At 35.0% G+C, this 19,381-nt stretch overlaps 1 protein-coding gene and 1 long non-coding RNA gene across 2 annotated transcripts in view; one reads left to right on the top strand and one right to left on the bottom strand.

The window, feature by feature from the left end:
* LOC127867671 (brain protein I3-like) overlaps nucleotides 1-19,381 on the bottom strand; it is an 87,594-nt gene that overhangs the window by 28,955 nt on the left and 39,258 nt on the right. The window lies entirely within an intron of this gene.
* On the top strand, nucleotides 2,919-17,641 carry LOC127867677 (uncharacterized). The gene is made up of 2 exons (XR_008043607.1): nucleotides 2,919-3,222; nucleotides 11,418-17,641. It is a non-coding gene; the product is annotated as an uncharacterized LOC127867677 (long non-coding RNA).

The following is a 19,381-nucleotide window of genomic DNA, read 5'->3' as shown; positions in this document are numbered from 1 at the left end:
ACTGGATGTAGTTATAAAGAGGCCACAGAGGCTCTGCAACGAACGGTGGCAAAAAGTATTTTCACAGCATATAGCCTGGCAACAACTCACCGTATGTGTTGTCCATATCATTAATACTACAATGATCAGTTTTGTAAAATAATATAGCAGTCTTATTAGGTTTTTCTTTTCGTATAAATGTCATAGAAATTTCATTCGGATTTACGTTTTACAAAATGGTTTAAAGAAATATCTGTAACGTGTTTTAGCATAACCAAGCCATTAATACAATTAATAGTCACAGGCAATTTATGATTAGTAAAAGTTTATCGTATCATCGAAATAAAACAATTACTTATAAGTGTCTTCGTAGCCTTTGACACTTTAAAAGTTTGACTTGTTATGTAACTTGATGTGTTTTTAGTTCCTTTTAACAAATATTTTGGGTTTTTTAATGCAGGCTCGAGCATAAAAGTATATTGGTCAAGCGCCCTAGCGGATAGACGTAAGTAAAACACGGAACATATATTTTACAGATGAAATTGTAGGTGCTCATGAAATTTCATGTAAGAAATTTTTCTGGATAGTAGATGTATATTTATGTTAAAAAGCAAGTTTTCTTGTAGCTTATGTCACAACTTTCATGGTACTCAGAAACTGTGTGAGAATCCTAGTCAATATGTCGTACCAGATTGGATTTTGTTGCAATCTATTTCAAAGGTAAAGCCTGGTGAACACAAAGACGCTAACATCCTGCAGAAAAGTTCAACATGGCTGACAACACCGTACGGTCGGAAGATGTGTAAGGACAAAAATGGGATCGTTGCATTACAGACACCGGTTTACTGTTAACTGTTGAGTTATCGATCCGGACAGAACTTAAGTGTGCACCACTGCAGTATGATGACATTTAAGTTTTATAGTCTTTCATGCAATAGTTACTGTCACACAGCTCCGGACATTGAAAGTGGAAGGACGGAGAACCATACAGAAACAATATCGGCGAATGATGATGCATATTTGTTTAAAGTTTCGTGAAATAGGTACTGTGAAACAGCTCCGGACGTACAACCTTCCTGAATTTCAATCTATTAAGGGACAATAAATTAATTACGCGTGCACCGCAGTATGATTGAACACTTTCATATTAAGTTTAATGAAATTTAATAAATAATTATTGATAAACACCTCCGGACATCGCCAAAATAATATTCCTTCACTGTCTTAGAGCGGTAAAAAGCCATTATAATGGAGGTGCCATTTTGTCTACTTACAAGAGTTGATGCATTCGGATTAAATGCGTATTCTACATGCAATAATAAATGCATGCAAAAATAAATATATTTCTTGCAAAAAGCGTAAATCTACTGCAAATCTTAGCTAAACATTTGCAAACGTATGTGCGTGTGTAAAGTGACGCAATCATACGTTTTTCCATATACAATTTGTTTCTTAATGACAATATGTCGACTTTTAGTAATGAACGATGGTGTCATTTTAAGAGTCTTTTACTGCGGCCATAGTTGACTAGCAGTAGTGAACGATGGTGTCATTTTAAGAGTCATTTACTGTGGCCATAGTCGACTTTTAGTTATTGACGATGGTGTTATTTTAAGAGTCATTTACTGTGGCCATAGTCGAATTGCAGTAATGAACGATGGTGTCATTTTAAGAGTCATTTACTGTGGCCATAGTCGACTTTTAGCAATGAACGATGGTGTCATTTTAAGAGTCTTTTACTGCGGCCATAGTTGACTAGCAGTAATGAACGATGGTGTCATTTTAAGAATCATTTACTGTGGCCACAGTCGACTTGCAGTAATGAACAGTGGTGAATTTTAAGAGTCATTTACTGTGGCCATAGTCGACTTGCAGTAATGTTCGATGGTGTCATTTTAAGTGTCATTTACTGTGGCCATATTCGACTTGCAGTAATGAACAGTGGTGACATTTTAAGAGTTATTTACTGTGGCCATAGTCGACTTTCAGTAATGAACGATGGTGTCTTTTTAAGAGTCATTTACTGTGGCCATTGTCGACTTTTAGAAATGAACGATGGTGTTATTTTAAGAGTCATTTACTGAGGCCAAAGTCGACTTGCAGTAATGAACAATGGTGTCATTTTAAAAGTCATTTACTGTGGCCATAGTCAACTTACAGTAATGAACAATGGTGTATTTTTAAGATTCATTTACTGTGGCCATAGTCGACTTGTAGTATTGGACGTAAGTGTCATATAAAAAGTCATTTACTGTGGCCATAGTCGACTTGCAGTAATGAACGATGGGGACATTTTAAGAGCCATTTGCTGTGGCCATAGTCGACTTTCCGTAATGAACAATGGAATCATTTTAAGAGTGATTAACTGTGGCCATAGTCTACTTGCAGTAATGAACAATTGTTTCATTTTAAGAGTCATTTGCTGTGGTCATAGTCGACTTTCATTAATGAACAGTTGTGACATTTTAAGAGTCATTTACTGTAGCTATATTTGACTTGCAGTAACGAAAAATTGTTTCATTTTCAGAGTCATTCACTGTGGCCATAGTCGACTTTAAGAAATGAGCAATGTTGTCATTTTAATAGTTATTTACTGCGACCATAGTCGACTTGCAGTAGCGCTCATCACATGCACGCTCACTATTAAGTTGCCTGATTATATATGTATTATCGATGTACATTAAACTTATAAACCATACGTGTAGTTTATTTATTTATTAAGTACACCATACACATCCATATTTGACCATTGCAGATAGAAGACTAGTACCAGTACATATAATTTAATTCGTATTTAAGAATGAAATTTATTTTATTACTATTTACTTTTTATCTTTTAGTCCTCCGACGTCTTTCTAAAACTAAATGTTCTATAACCGGTCTTTCTCTTCCATAACCGGTCTTTCTCGTCTATGGCCATACAACTATTTTCCATAGCCGAAACAGCCAATCTAAACAGCCAATGGAATCAGGAAAATGGAAAAGAGTGTTTCCCGAAAACATCGCACAAAAACGTACTCCTATAAATGAGGTCGATTTGCGTCTAATTATTTGGACTAACAAAAACAATGCTAGTTGTGAATCGAAACAAAAACAAACATTGGAAAACGACGTTTAGACCGGTGTGACGTGAAACTCGTCAGACCATGAGAAGGGTCAGATAAACGGAAAACACAGAGCACTGCGCATGCGCATTAGAACATAAATAAACAAAATCATATGCGTGAGAACCGTCAGATACAGGTAATATTGAGCAACGATTCTTTCCATTATTTAATTATAATTGCAACAGACACATGACAATCTATGCATAATATTTCATGTATAACTACGATTACAATTTACCTTCAATTTTACTGCAGTTATTTACTAAATGTATCTTAACGACATCTGTGCACAATGTCGCGGCGGCCCACAATGTCGCTACTACACTGCGGTGCGTTCAACTTCAACGTCTCATTTATGATTTAATAGATGTATTAGACTAATGCGGACACTTGTGCTGAATGTGCTTTTTATACTGAACAAAAACAATTTCGTCGCAAGTGAGATAATTTCTTTTAAGACTGATGTCTTATCAAAATACAGGCGAAATAATTATTTTCAGATAGTTCTTTTGCAACCGACCTTAAGCCTGGCACAGGAGCTTGAAATTCTATCCATAAAGCTAATCTAATGGCTAAATAACAAAAAAAATACCCCTTTATAGTATATAGACTACCATATAGGGGTATATTTTTGTAATATTAGTTATTATTAGTTTTATGGATAGAATTTCATACTCCTGTGGGCCTAGCAACCCTGATTTGTTGATATCTGGATACCTGGATACCTGGACTGTTGGGCCGTAATTTAGCTATGCTGTAGTGGCCCCTCTGATAAATGGTCTCTTCTTTAGAATCTCTCTCTGATATGAACTAATTTTATTAAAACTTCTCTAGAGTGCGCTTAGTAAAATTAATTTAACTTCATTTACAGACGGGTTAAACTTAATGTTCCATTTCTCAGAATAAAGCAACGATTTAAATTGATTAACACTTGTGGCAGCTATTGTTGATTCTTCCAAACTGTTCCAGTAATGAATTGATATTTCACACCAGACACTCTCATTAAATCCTGATCATCAAAAGTAGTCACATTTTGTAGCTTTCAAATATTTTCTTATTAAAAACAATACACCTCTGTTCCCATTGGAAGTAGGACTAAAGGCATCATAGTCTGTAAACTTCAGACCATTTATACTCAGTTTTTCATTAGCTGACTTTGGAAAAAACCTCACAAATTCCAAATATATCTGGATGTAACATGTCTAAAATGCCTCAAGTTCTGCAACTTTATTCGACCACGAATCAACATTTGTAAAGCACAATTTCAAAATGTATCTGTATCTTCAGATGAACCCATTAACTAAGTATTTGAACACCCTGCATTATCCACACTTCCATTTGAACGACTCAATAACTGAACATTTTGAACGTGATTAACAATATTTTGAACATTTTGAACGCGATTAACTGTGATTTGAACATGTTTAACTGTTAACATAATTACATTACAATCTCTGTGAAACCAAACCATTTAATAACCGTCCCAGGACCCTTGAGGGGCGGGGAGAGTAGTCCCTGTTGCACCAGCTGGCAAGTTAATTGCTTGTCTGGGTTGGAGTTCAACGATCTTATCCCGCCGGATAGCCCATATTTTCCCTGGGAAGTCTTTTCTCGTAGCCTCTAGCGTTTTCTTCAGTATAATATTGTTTTCTCTCTGCTTCTGAGTGAGGTCTCTCCCTATTCCGACCTTTGAAAGTCTACCTATGTCCTTTAGCTTATAAGCATTCCTTAGTATTTCTCCCCTCTTGATGCGACTCTCAATGGATAGCCTTATGGGGCGTATTTTCGTACTGTTTGGGAAGAGACGACCTAATCTTGTTACATTCTCTAATTGTGATAGATCCAAATCTATTCCAATGCTACTTATTACCTCCCCTAGTAATTCAATGTCCCTTTCCTTTGAACTTCCATTCTCCGCTTCTTTAAGATTAAAGAATATCATGTTATTAGCTCTCAAATCTTCTTCCCTCTTGTCTAAAAGTACCTCACTAACCTTTTCGCTGATCACTTCCGGTAGCTTGAGCTTCATTTCCGCCACATCTTTCATTACAATACTTATCTCGGCCGCCTGATTTGACAACTTCCCATTAACGTCTTTTAATCCACCGTTTACTTTTTTGACCTCTTCCTCTAGTTGATCCTGCCTTTTTGATACTAAAGTGAGCATTTTTAGTAGCTTCTGAGAAGCTCCCCTGCAACTTTTACAATACCACTGGATGCTATCGTCCGATTTTGTGAGAAATTTATAATCATCCATGGGAACATGTTGACAGTTAATGTGATGCCACTTTTCACAAACACAACACACCAATGCTTTATCATCTGCCCCTACTTCCTTTTTACAGTCCTCACAATTATTACGGTTCGATTTCTTGGGCGGCATTCTGATCTCGGACACTCACGGTTATTCCGGACACACGAGGCAATTCACCAAAGACTGATTTCAAATGGTTAACACAAGTAAATTTGATAGCGAACACAAATCACTATGTTGTAATAATGTTTAAATCCAAAGATAACTTAAATTTATCACTCATAACACTTGATGATCACGGATATTTTAAAAATAAATATTAAATTATTTGCTCTCAAGAAAAGCTGCCATATCCTTCGCGCATGCGCACTCTTCTTCTATCTCTTTCTTCTCAATCTCTTCTTCTTCTTTTATAATAATGGCTATGTTCAATACTGATACATTATGGCCATGCGTGGGGGGTTAAAAAGAAATAGATTGATAGGTTTCCCGAGTTACTCAATCCACTCAGGAAAATCCTATCAACAGTGATAAAAAAGGTGCAAAACCTAACACCTTAAGCCCCTAAGACCTAAATATATACATATACAACTGTGCATGTGGTGAGAATATTAGTCGTGTTAAAAACAGGATAAAAGCAGAATCATGTGATCTAAGGAAGGAACACTGATGTAGACAGCACTGATTTAAATCCATGGATCGTATCAGCGCTAACTACATAAGATGGAAGTGTGTTCCATTGTACAACTGTTCTTGGAAAGGAAGAAAATTTGTGGTAATCTGCTGTACTTGGTGGTATTTGGTATGCCATGTGATGGTGATGGCGTGAGTGTCTAATGTATGGAGTGTGATAGTGAAGGGGTTTGACATCATCATGATTATATACTATTTTATAGAACAAAATGAGTCTAGCTTGTTGTCTTCTTGATTGCAAGGTATTCCAATTCAAATCCTTAATTATATTTGTGACCGTGCACGGTGTCTTGCTGTAATTATTTGTTACAAATCTGGCAGCTCGACGCTGAACATTTTCAATTTTATCAATATCTTTCTGATGGTAAGGGTCCCACACACTAGAGCAATATTCCAAGGATGGTCTAACAATGCTGTTATATGCCGCTGCCTTAGTTTCCATTTTAGAAGAATGAATGTTTCGTTTTAAGAAACCTAAGCTCTGGCTTGCTTTACTACTAATTTTATTTACGTGAGGTGACCAGTTTAAAGTTGAGCTTACTTCAACGCCAAGATAAGTGGCTTGGTTTACAACAGACAGAGGTTGATTGTGAAGAGTGTAGGCTGTTTTTAATGGTTTACAGTTTCTTGTAACATGCATGATATGACATTTTTCTATGTTAAAAGACATCTTCCATTTCAGCTCCCACAATGATAGACTATCTAGATCTCTCTGAAACTGAATATGTTCAGACTGAATGGCAGTCATCATTTTTATAAGATTAAGAACACACTTAACAATAAACTTGTCATGATTTTGATATAACTCATTCAATAAATCGTATACATGAATGATCACCAACACACTGTTAATAGTGCTCGATTGGTCATTGTCGGCTTGGGTACTACTTACATGTACCCCGGGTAATCTTAAGTATACTTACATGTACCCCGGGTACGGTAAATATACTTTAACGTACCCGAGAAATTTAACGCTAAATCAGTCGTTGTCAGCTTTAAAAAAAATATTAATTATATTCACATTTATGTCTATTTTCTGTAAAATGGCCTCTATATTATCGAAAACTCATACTCAAAAAGCCTGTTGACGCAGTTTTTTTTAAGATAAGTTTGTTTAAAATAATTGGTAGCGCGTTTTATGACATCAGATTTTAGGCGGAAATACAACTCGGGTACAGTCTAATATTGAACGGGTACGATTACGTTTATTTACCGTACCCATGGTACATGTTAGTATACTTAAGAGTACCTGGGGTACATGTAAGTAGTACCTGAGCCGACAATGATCAATCAAGCATTATTAGTGAATATTTTCCAAATTATTTTCATCTACACAACATATGTAGCAAAGTTGGCAACTGTTTATTTAAAAAAATCCAAATAAAATGTAAAATTCTAGGAAATAAGGATAAGTCGTAGATTAGATACTTTATAAATTGTTTGTTAAAAGAAAGTGGCTAGCCGTACGGCCCTGTACGACAAGCCAATATACTTTATATAGGCTTGCCATACGGGGCCGTTCGACTAGCCTATATTGGCTTGTCGTATGGCTCTGTACGTTTAGCCTTTCCTACAGGGAATGTTTAGCCATACAGCTGTTATAACAAATAAATATATTGATTATTTATTGATCTACGTGCAGATATCTTTGCCATGCATTATGAGAACACGTGCTAATACATGTACTTAAATTGTGTGCTACCACGCAGGCTGATTAGATGCTAATTGTTTTTTGCTACATGAACGTCAGGCAAGATAATAAGTGCATATGTTTTAGCTACTTAGATAGTGAAATTCCGATTTTTGTGCATAGTATATAAAGGGTGTAAAAAAGGGAGATATGAACATGCAATTTATTTCGCCAAACAACAAATACAGCAAGTAATATAAATCACAGTTATGTAGTATTTAAATACGCATTGTACATTAATTCCTTAAACCCGGGTTCAAGACTTTGAACTGCGGTTCAAAGTCTCTTAGCTCTATAGTTAAGAAATGACCAATGAAACCGTGACATTTGCCTTCTAATTGTGGTTTAACCTCCGCTGATTGGTTGTCTCTGAATTATGTAGATAAGAGATTTGTATCTTTTTTAGACGCACTTTGAACCGCTGTTCAAACTCTTGAACTCGGGTTTAAGGAATAAATAGTTAACTGTTTAAATAATGAATGTGCATTCCGCGCGTCTTAACCCCAGTTTAAGACTTTGAACCGCAGTTTAAGACTTTAAACCGCAGTTTAAGACTTTAAACCGCAGTTTAAGACTTTGAACCGCAGTTCAAAGTCTATTAACCCTATAGTTAAGAGAGGACCAATAAAGAATTAATGTGCAAACGGCACTTTGAACTCCGGTTCAAAGTTTCTTAACTATACAATTGACTGTTAAATAATAAATGTGCATTCCGCGCCTCTTAACCACAGTTTAGGACTTTGAACCGCAGATCAAAGTCTCTTAACCCTATAGTTAAGAGATGACCAATGAAGTCCCGGTATTTACCTTCAAATTGTGGTTTAAGCCCCGCTGATTGGTTGTCTCAGATAACAGATTTATATCTATGTTTAGACACACTTTGAACCGTGGTTCAAAGTCTTGAACCCGGGTTTAAGGACTTCATGTGCAAACAGCAATTTGAACCCAGGTTCAAAGTCAATTAACTATATAGTTAACTGTTAAACCGTGGTTTAAGGAATTAATGTGCATTTCGCGTGCCATACATGTACCACTGCCTTATTTAAATGATCATTCATTAGTGAAGATTTTCACCTATAGACAGTTGTGATAAAGAGATCTTTATCAAGCAAATTGTTGGTTAAGAACCTTGAAACTTTCCCACATGGTAGCTACGAGCATATGTGCACATAGTAGCTACGAGCATATGTGCAACCCTGCACTATTTGGAATGTTTTGATCTGACCCCTGGGTCAAAAGTTATGGGGTTGGGGTGGGGCTGGGTCAGAGATTTTCACTCATTTTTGTAGGTTATTTTACATTAACTTCTTCATTTCTACACCGATTTACTTCATTTATTGATACTGTACCTCTTTTATTACAATACGGTCAATCTCAACTATGCATGGCCCCATTACCAACCCTGGGGCACCCCGCCAACAAAGACCACGCCTACCCAAAATTGCCTTTTACTATAACTTCTTCATTTCTACACCGATTCACTTCTAATTGATACTGAACTTCTCTTATGACAATACGGTCAATCTCAACTATGCATGGCCCCATTACCAACCCTGGGGCACCCCTGGGTCAAACATGCGGTGTAGGGATACTCGTCGGCCTCTACCGCGCCATTTCTAGTTATTACATGTATAAGTTTATTACTTCCTGTGAGATTTGTCAGACCAACTCTTTGTATGCTATAATGATTATGATGATGATGATGATGGTAGTGAGGGTTACTTGTCTTCATTATAATTACTGCCCATTAGAATTGTCAGACCAACTCTATGTATGCAATAATAATGATGATAAAAGTAAAAGTGGTGGTAACTTGTCTTTGTAATCATATAAATGATTACATGTTTATTACTGCCTGTAAGATTTTTCAGACCAAATCTATGTATGCAATTATGATGATGATAAAGGTGGTAGTGGTGGTAACTGGCATTTTTCATGATAACATGATTATCACTGCCCATGAGATTGGTTAGACCAACTCTATGTATGCAATAATGATGATAATAAAAGTGGTAGTGGTGGTGACTGGCCATTCTCATGATAACATGAGTATAACTGCCTGTGAGATCTGTAAGATCAACTCTAAGCATGCAATAATGATGATGATGAAGGTGGTAGTGATGGTGACTTGTCTTTCTCATGATAACATGATTATAAGTGCCTGTGAAATTTGTGAGACCAACTCTCTGTATGCGATAAAGATTATGATGAAGGTAGTAGTGGCGGTTACTTGCCTTTCTCATGAATACATTGATAATTACGGTACATCCCGTGAGATTTGTCAGACCAACTCTATGTATGCAATTATGATGATGATGAAGGTGGTAGTGATGGTGACTTGTCTTTCTCATGATAACACAAGTATAACTGCCTGTGAGATTTGTCAGACCAACTCCAAGCATGCAATACTGATGATGATGATGAAGGTGGTAGTGATGGTGACTTGTCTTTCTCATGATAACATGAGTATAACTGCCTGTGAGATTTGTCAGATCAACTCCAAGCATGCAATAATGATGATGATAAAGGTTGTAGTGGTGGTGACTGGCCTTTCTCATGATAACATGAGTATAACTGCCTGTGAGATTTGTCAGATCAACTCCAAGCATGCAATAATAATGATGATGAAGGTGGTAGTGATGGTGACTTGTCTTTCTCATGATAAAATGAGTATAACTGCCTGTGAGATTTGTCAGACCAACTCCAAGCATGCAATATTGATGATGATGAAGGTGGTAGTGATGGTGACTTGTCTTTCTCATGATAACATGAGTATAAATCTGAACGGGAATTATTTCAGCCAAGTGTCTGCCAAAGCAAAAATCATCAAAAGACTCTAAGGCGGCAATTGATATTGACAAGAATAAAGATTATTTTTTGCCTATTTTCTTTATACATGAATAAAAATATATTGGTTAGATTAATTGTTTTGTGCTTTCTATGCAGAAATGCGACTGTGGTGCAGATCAATTAACAGTTTAATATAGACCAATCGGAATTCAGGCTGACAATAACAAGACATCGTGGGTTGAAAGTTTGTCATGTCAGCATTTTTGTGTTCAATTATCAAATATTTTATTTCAATAAGGTATTAGATTCACATGACGCAACATGTTTAGTAATTACAAATGTCATATCATTGAGAATGCTATTTGTTTGTCTATTATATAGAGGATATTTGTTGGATTCGGTGGATTATCGTTTTTAATTCACAAGTGATCATAGACAATGATATTTTCACAAGTGGCACAGCCACCAGTGAAAATATATATTTTCTAGTATCACGAGTGAATTAAAATCGATATTCCACCGAATCCAACAAATTTTCTTTTTATTTTATGCTTTTTTCGCAGTTTATATACATTGTTAAAGAGTTTTACTTAAGAATGTTGTTGGGATTATGTTGTCATTTTGTAAAATAAATGATGTCATTTCACAGTAAACAGTGAAAATTATTGATAATTCTCACTGATAATTTTCAGTGTTAGAAACAGTGAAATTATCAGTTTTATTCCACCGATATTTCCATATAAACTGACGGAAAGCATGAAATAAATATCATTGTCCACAATAATTTATTATAGTGTTGATTCACAAGATGTAAATAATCAACATTGATTTATATTGCTTTCTCTGCAAAACTGTGTTACATGTAAAGATCACAAATGCAGTTTTTATTTCTTTGTTTTTCCAGAAAACAAAATGTTATAACTGGCTGATGGACCGAAATTGAATGGACAGAGAACACGGTTGTCAAAACTCAAACAGAAGTTGTGTCACTCATCTACGTTAAAACATAAAACTGAAGGCAGAAGCAACAAATCGTGGGCTTAGCGCAAAACGGTTGTAACTCCATTTTTGGAAATTTTACAGGAGAGACAAAAAACTGCCAATTTTTTTTAAAAATTTCTTGCTGGATTTTATAAAAAAAGCATATATTTGGTTAGTTCCAAGCAGTGTTAAAAGACTCATTTCCAATCTGTAGAATAATTATGGAAAGAGATATTTGAACATGTTCAAGTTACAACCATTTTCCACCTGAAATTTTGGAAAATTTCATTTATTATTTTTATGCAATAGGGAAGTAACTCAAGTTACAACTGTTTTCCATTTTTAATTTGGGGAGATTTTAATATTTATTTGTGTACTAAATGGAAGTATCTCATCATATACTCTTTATTCATCATCATTAGTAAAAGAAAGCAAAACTTATTAGTTACTATAAACTTTCAACAATCATAAAACACTTTTTTGAACAAATACAATCATTTTAGTATCATGGTGTATAAAATGTATTCATAATTATTCCAAACATTATTGATATACGTTTTTTTATAATATAATTTGTTGTTTACTTTAATAAATTAAATTAGATCTTTAAACGATTTTTTTAATCATCTAAAACTATTCTAGAGATCTACATGATCAGCTAAGATTCAAACTTTGAGGTATTTATTTTATCCTTTATTATACATTACCGAAAAAGTTTGTGATTTTATACTGCAGTCTCGACAAATGCAATTAAAGAAGCGAAAATAATATATCCAGTATTAAAAGATTTTTACTCAAGCCAACTTAATTAATTAACTTATTTCCTGCCGTTCATGTACATCATTTTTCTATAATGCTTATATATAATACTATAATTAATTATAAAGAATATAATTATTTTTTCACGGTTCATTCACTTGATTTTTTAATGAATAAAAAGGAATTTAACACTACGTTTAACATAGGTAAATTAATAAAATTAAAAATAAAGAAAGTTCTAGAACAAGTTAATTTTGTTTCAAAAAGGTAGAATTGAGATTTGGAAAATAGAATTGAGACTTCTAAGTACAGTCCACTCTTGTTATCTTGACATCGGATATCTCGATATTCTCGATATGTCGAAGTAAGTTCAATGTCCCAACTTTTTTCCTTCTTTATCTATATAAATAAACATCGCATATCTCGATTTTCGTTATGTCGAATAATTCGATATCTCGATATTAAATTTTGTCCCGAGTCCCGATATACATGTATTTACTGTGGTTTATCTCGAAGTGCGAATAACTGTTCCAGTGTCGGCAAAAGGTGAGAACAAATTTCTTTGATTCTTCACCGCCCCGCTTCGCCCAGCTGCTCACGATACTGTGCGGTAGGAAATTGATCCGTTAATTGCATCAATGATCACACATGTGTAATGTCGTAAGCCCTTAAAACTTAAGTATGGCCTGTCACTTTAACTGTCACTTTAACATCAGTTAACTGCAAATAATACACAGTCTGTATGTAGATCTGGGGATGTTGAGTAATAAAGATAATAAAGACAAGACTCAAAATGGCTTTTCATTTTTATTTGATCTCGTACTAATAATCGATTGAACTTAGCATTTCAAACTACAAAATGTGCATATACAGTTCAGTATTCTGGAACGTGATTTACGCATGTTCAGATGGAAAACCCTCGTCTTGATTGGACGTCAATTGCATCATAACTTAAAATAGCAACATTACCGGATGTTTACTCGACAGTTTAGAAAAATTATAACCGCGTGTGTTCATGCAATTCTGTAATACTTAAAACGTCATTTTAAGCATTTAAATAGCAAAATTAATCGTACCTCGTAAAAACGCGTATATATCAGGTAGAGAGTATTATGCCACACAATGACGGCTTTAGTTAGACCACTTAGCAGGTATTTAGGTGTTAAAAAAACAAGGAAAATTTTCGTCTCATTTTTTCTTTGAAAACGCCTAATCGGATATCTCGAACTCTCGTTATCTCGATATTTTTTCTTGTTCCCGCCGACTTCGAGATAACGAGAGTGGACTGTATGTACTTGTATTCAAACATATTTTAGCATCACAATAATTCCCTTGTTACTTTGTTCAAATTGGTCTGCAGTTATTTATCATAAAAGAATTAATCATTAAGCTAAAGATTTGATACCATAAACGCTTTAACTGGGTATAACAACAAAAGTAAGATCATTCATCAACATGACTTGTCAGACTGCTACAATTATACCACTATGTGGCATGTCAGACTGTGACAATGGTACCGGTATGTATTATGTTAAGACTGTGACAATAGTACCAATATTAAGCATGGCAGACTGTGACAATTATATCAGTACATAGCATGTGAGACTAAGACAATGGTACCAGTACATAGCATCTGAGACTGTGACAATGGTACTGGTACGAAGCATCTGAGACTGTGACAATGGTACAACTATATAGCTTGTCAGACTGTGAAAATTATACAGAACGTAGCATCAGTGCTGCATGTGAGACTGTCACAAAGGTACCACTATGTAGCGTGTCAGACTGTTTGAACTATACAAGTACATAGCATGCTAGACTGTGACAATGTAACCAGTATGTAGCATGTCAGACTGTAACAATGGTACCATTACGTAGCATCTGCCACTGTGACAATGGTACCAGTATGTGGCATGTCAGACTGTGACAATAGTACCAGTACATAGCATGTCAGACTGTGACAATGGTACCAGTATGTATTATGTTAGACTGTGACAAAAGTACCAATATGTAGCATGTCAGACTGTGACAATTTAACCAGTACGTAGCATGTGAGACTGAGACAATGGTACCAGTACGTAGCATCTGAGACTGTGACAATGGTACCACTATGTAGCTTGTCAGACTGTGAGATTATACCAGTGGGTAGCATTTAAGACTGTGACAATGGAACCACTCTTTAGCTTGTCAGACTGTGAGATTATACCAGTGAGTAGCATTTGAGACTGTGAAAATGGTAACACTACGTAGCGTGTCAGACTGTTACAATTATACTAGTACATAGCATGCTAGACTGTGACAATGGTACCAGTATGTAGCATGTCAGACTGTTACAATGGTACCATTGTGAATCATATGCAACTCTGACAATGGTACCAGTATCTAGCATGTCTGACTTTGACAATGGTACCCAGGACTACGTGGCTTGTCAGACTGTGAAAATTTTACCAGTATGTAGCATGTGAGACTTTGACAATGGTACCACTACGTAGCTTGTCAGACTGTTACAATTATACCAGTATATGACATGCTAAACTGTGTACAATAGTACCAGTATGTAGCATGTGAGACTGTTACAATGGTACCAGAACGTAGTATCTGCGACTGTGACAAAAGTACCAGTACGTAGCATGTCAGACTTTGACAATGGTACCAGTATGTAGCTTGTCATACTGTGACAATTATATCAGTATGTTGCATGTGAGACTGTGACAAATTGGTACCAGTATGTAGCAAGTCAGACTGTTATAATTATACCAGTATGGAGCATAAGCGGCTGTGGCAATCATACCACTACGTAGCTTGTCAGACTGTGAAAATTATACCAGTGGCTAGCATGTGAGACTGTGACAATGGTATCACTACGTAGCTTGTCAGACTGTTACAATAATACCAGTAAAAAAAAAATATATAGGCTTTTAGCATGCTTGACTGTGACAATGTAACCAGTATGTAACATGTCAGACTGTTACAAGGGTACGAGTTCGTAGCATCTGCAACTGTGACAATGGTACCAGTATGTAGCATGTCAGACTGTGACAATGGTACCAGTATGTAGCAAGTCAGACTGTTATAATATACCAGTATGGAGCATGTGCAGCTGTGGCAATCGTACCACTATGTAGCTTGTCTGTCTGTGAAAATTATACCAGTGGCTAGCATGTGAGACTGTGACAATGGTATCACTACGTAGCTTGTCAGACTGTTACAATACTACCAGTACATGGCATGCTAGACTGTGACAATAGTACCAGTATTTAGCATGTGAGACTGTTACAATGGTACCAGAACGTAGCATCTGCGACTGTGACAATGGTTACAGTGAGTAGCATGTCAGACTGTGACAATGGTACCAGTAAGAAGCTTGTCATACTGTGACAATTATACCGGTATGTAGCATGTGAGACTGTGACAATGGTACCATGCAGTGTGTAGCATCTGAAACCGTGACAATGGTACCAGTAGATAGCATGTCAGACTGTTACAATTATACCTGTACGTAGCATGACAGATGGGGACAATGGTACCAGTATATAGAATGTCAGACTAAGACAATTGTACCAGTACATAGCATGTCAGACTGAGACAATAATACCAGTACGTAGCAATTTAGACTGAGACAATGGTACCAGTGTGTAGCATGTCAGACTGAGACAATTATAATAATGATGCTCAAAAGGTAGGAAAAAGATCAATCGCATTTTGTTCTAGTTTCTGTCTTATCATTTTTCTTATTACACAATTATATTTGAATAGTTTGTATTTGAATTCAGAAAGAGGATTAAAGTTCATTATTTTTTTAAATTAAAATAAGCTGATAAGATAAACTTGCTTTGTCTTTAACTCTGTTGAATTATAATAATTACAATACAAATATTAAATGATTTAAGAAAGATGTAAAGGTAATTATGTATGTTCTTGAGAATTAAAAAAAATTAAAACAACCTTTAAAATGTCAAGGCCCACATGGCAAGCAAATCAAACAGTGATGTCATAATTATGATGTCATAAACTAAAGATGTAAAGATGAGTTACTACCCTTCCAACATTGTACACTTTATAATTTTTTGTGCTCAAAGGTTGTAACTTGAGATACAACTGTTTTGCATAACAAAAATTATCCAAAATTAAATACAACCATAAGCCAAATACGTGTTTTAATGGGTAAATTTTCAGAATATAACCTTTATATCTATTTAGGATGTGTAAAGTAAAAAAAAACTTGAAAAATGAAAAAATATGATTTTTGGTGAAAATGTGAGTTACAACCGTTTTGCGCTAAGCCCACGAAATAGTAATTATTAGTTTTTTTCTATAGATTATAGAAAAGCTGACTGCTAATTATTTCCTACCATTAAGATGTAACAATTTATGTTTTCAATTTTTAGCTGGGCTGTTTTCGGAGAAAACCCAAGGTATTGTCATAGCCAGCGTGTCGTGTCGTCCGCGTCATGCTCAAACCTTAACATTTTGTCAATGTATTGAACTTTGGCCATAAAATCAAAGTGCTTCCACCTATAACTTTGAAACTTCATATGCAGCTCTACCTTGATGAGTTCTACACGCCTCACCCATATTTGGGTCACTAGGTCAAAGGTGAAGGTCACTGTGACCTTAAAATAATTCTGACAAGCTTTTATTCGTTAAAAAAATGCACCTGCAACCACGTTCACACCAGTCCTGTTATGCGGTGCTCTTGTTTTTCATTGTACTCTGTTTTATGGGGATAAAGTATTGCTGCATTTTTTCATTTAACTTTATTACCGGTAACCTATTTACCAGGGTATGAACTTGTGTGTCAAGGTATTTTTTATTTAATTCTTTCGACATCAATGTACTTAAAAAAGAAATTGGAATGTAGAGCATTAGTGTCACACACAAATGTTGAGTTTAAATTCAGAAAGCTAGGTTAATTTTGCAATACAAAAACCAACTTTCAGAAACAAAACCAGGTCATGAAGGCATGCTAACTTATTATGACCATAGTGTCATATGTTGTGTATTTAATATTTAGTTCTGTTAAATGTATAAACTAGTAAATTTATCTGCTTGCAGCAACATGTGAAGAATGAAGCAACAGCGTATCTAAAACTCGGGAGGAGATGTTGAGAAGATATGCCAAGATACGTCAAGAGAAAGATATGCCATTCAGAGGGACATAAGCAATAATCATGAGGAACTGGTTTCTCTTTAAAAAAAAAAAAATTAAATTGCTCAATTGTTTCTGGAACTTTTAATTGATTTTACATGTGATGGTGTTAAGTAAGTCTATGAAACTTATTATTACACATAATATCATGTAAGATATAAATTGTCATATGAATTATAATACCATGCCCAGTTAATATATTGTACTTCCTGATTAATAATAAATATTTGTGAATGTTCTTTGTGTTTTATTCATTGAAAACTTGTGTCGTAGCAACTGTTATCAAATACCATAAACATTATTATGATAAACATTTCAATTAAAATACAAAAAAATTGCACAGGTAAACAACATATTTTAACGGTAGATGACTAAATAATTGAACAGAGAATCATAAAGGGGTAAAGTTTAGTAAATACATTCGGAAACAATCTAATATACTGGAAAACTTCTATTTTTTTATGACAATAATATCCATATTTATAGACAGCACACTTATTATAATAAAGTACTGATACATTTACAAGCCCACTTTTTTATGCCCCCCTTCAAAGAAGAGGGGGTATATTGTTTTGCTTGGTCGGTCTGTCCACCAGATGGTTTCCAGATGATAGATAACTCAAGAAAGCTTAGGCCTAGGATCATGAAACTTCATAGGTAGATTAATCATGACTGGCAGATGACCCCTATTGATTTTCAAGTCACTAGGTCAAGTTCACAGTGACAAAAAACGTACTGACAGCCCATATGGGGGGCATGCATGTTTTAGTAACAGCCCTTGTTTTAATGTGGCTTTGAGAATGTTCATTACAGAGAACACCTTTTAGAGCGAAAGTCAGTGGGTAAAATATCACTTGAAAAATTGTTAATGGGGAAAAGTACCTTGAGTATATGATCTTTTCTGGAGCTCAGATAAATGTTCAATATTCAAGGGACCTTTTCCAGTTTTGGTAAATTGAATAAATTAAAAAAAATAAGTTTAAGTGATATTTGTGAGGAAACAGTAATACTGAACATTTACCATGCTCTAAAATATCCATTACATGCATCTTTTGACGATTTAAAAACTTGCAAATTTTAAAGCGTTGCAACTAACTGCTGCAACACTCGACGATTGAATAATTTGTAGAGTTCTGTTGTTGTCGTTATATTTTGTGACACGATGAGGATTGCTTATATAATGTGTAAAATACATCACTCATTGTATCAACATGGACGGACAAGTGGTCTTAGTGTGAGGCTTTTACTTCAGGGGTCAGTGGTTTGAGCCCTGTAGGAGTTACTTTTTATCTTTCTTTAATTGTATTCTTTTTTTAGTGGAGCTTTTTAGATCCAGTGTTAACATGTATCAATATAAAAGTGTTTAATGAAAAACTTAAATATCTGCCAAAATTTAGGAAAAGTTCCCTTTAAAATAAATATTAAATCAAGCACTTGGTAATATCTAACACATAACTTTTTATTGGTCCTCAGAACATTGGCATTTTTTTCTTTCACAAACCTATAACCTTGAAGTAAATATTAGACAAATTATGCATCAACAATTATAAAACATGCAAACATCAGCCGTTGTAACTATTGTAACTATTGTGTCTAGACCACCAGGAATACCAATCATTCCAAATCAACTACTAGTATGACACAACTTTACGCCATTTGGCTGAGTAGTGTAGCTCTGCCTATTCAGCGAAGACTCGAGCCATCTATCACTTTATAACATTTATAACTATAATTTTTTTACATTTTTTATGAAACAGTTTGATCAGCTGCTGCCTCTTGTCACATGCTGCTCAATGTACTGGTGTGTTGTTCATAACTTCCGGCTCCATCACTTGAGTATAAATTTCGATGATATAAAGACTATTTAAGAAAAAAATTGACATTAATGTGAACATAATTTAAAAAAATTAAGCCTACAACAACCCATTTAGCATTAAATTTCCGGCTATGTTAAAGTATATTAACTGTAACAGGGTTAG

The sequence above is a fragment of the Dreissena polymorpha genome, chromosome 2, assembly GCF_020536995.1.
Source record: "Dreissena polymorpha isolate Duluth1 chromosome 2, UMN_Dpol_1.0, whole genome shotgun sequence".
Lineage (NCBI taxonomy): Eukaryota > Metazoa > Mollusca > Bivalvia > Myida > Dreissenidae > Dreissena > Dreissena polymorpha.
This window is presented reverse-complemented; position numbering and strand designations above follow the sequence as displayed.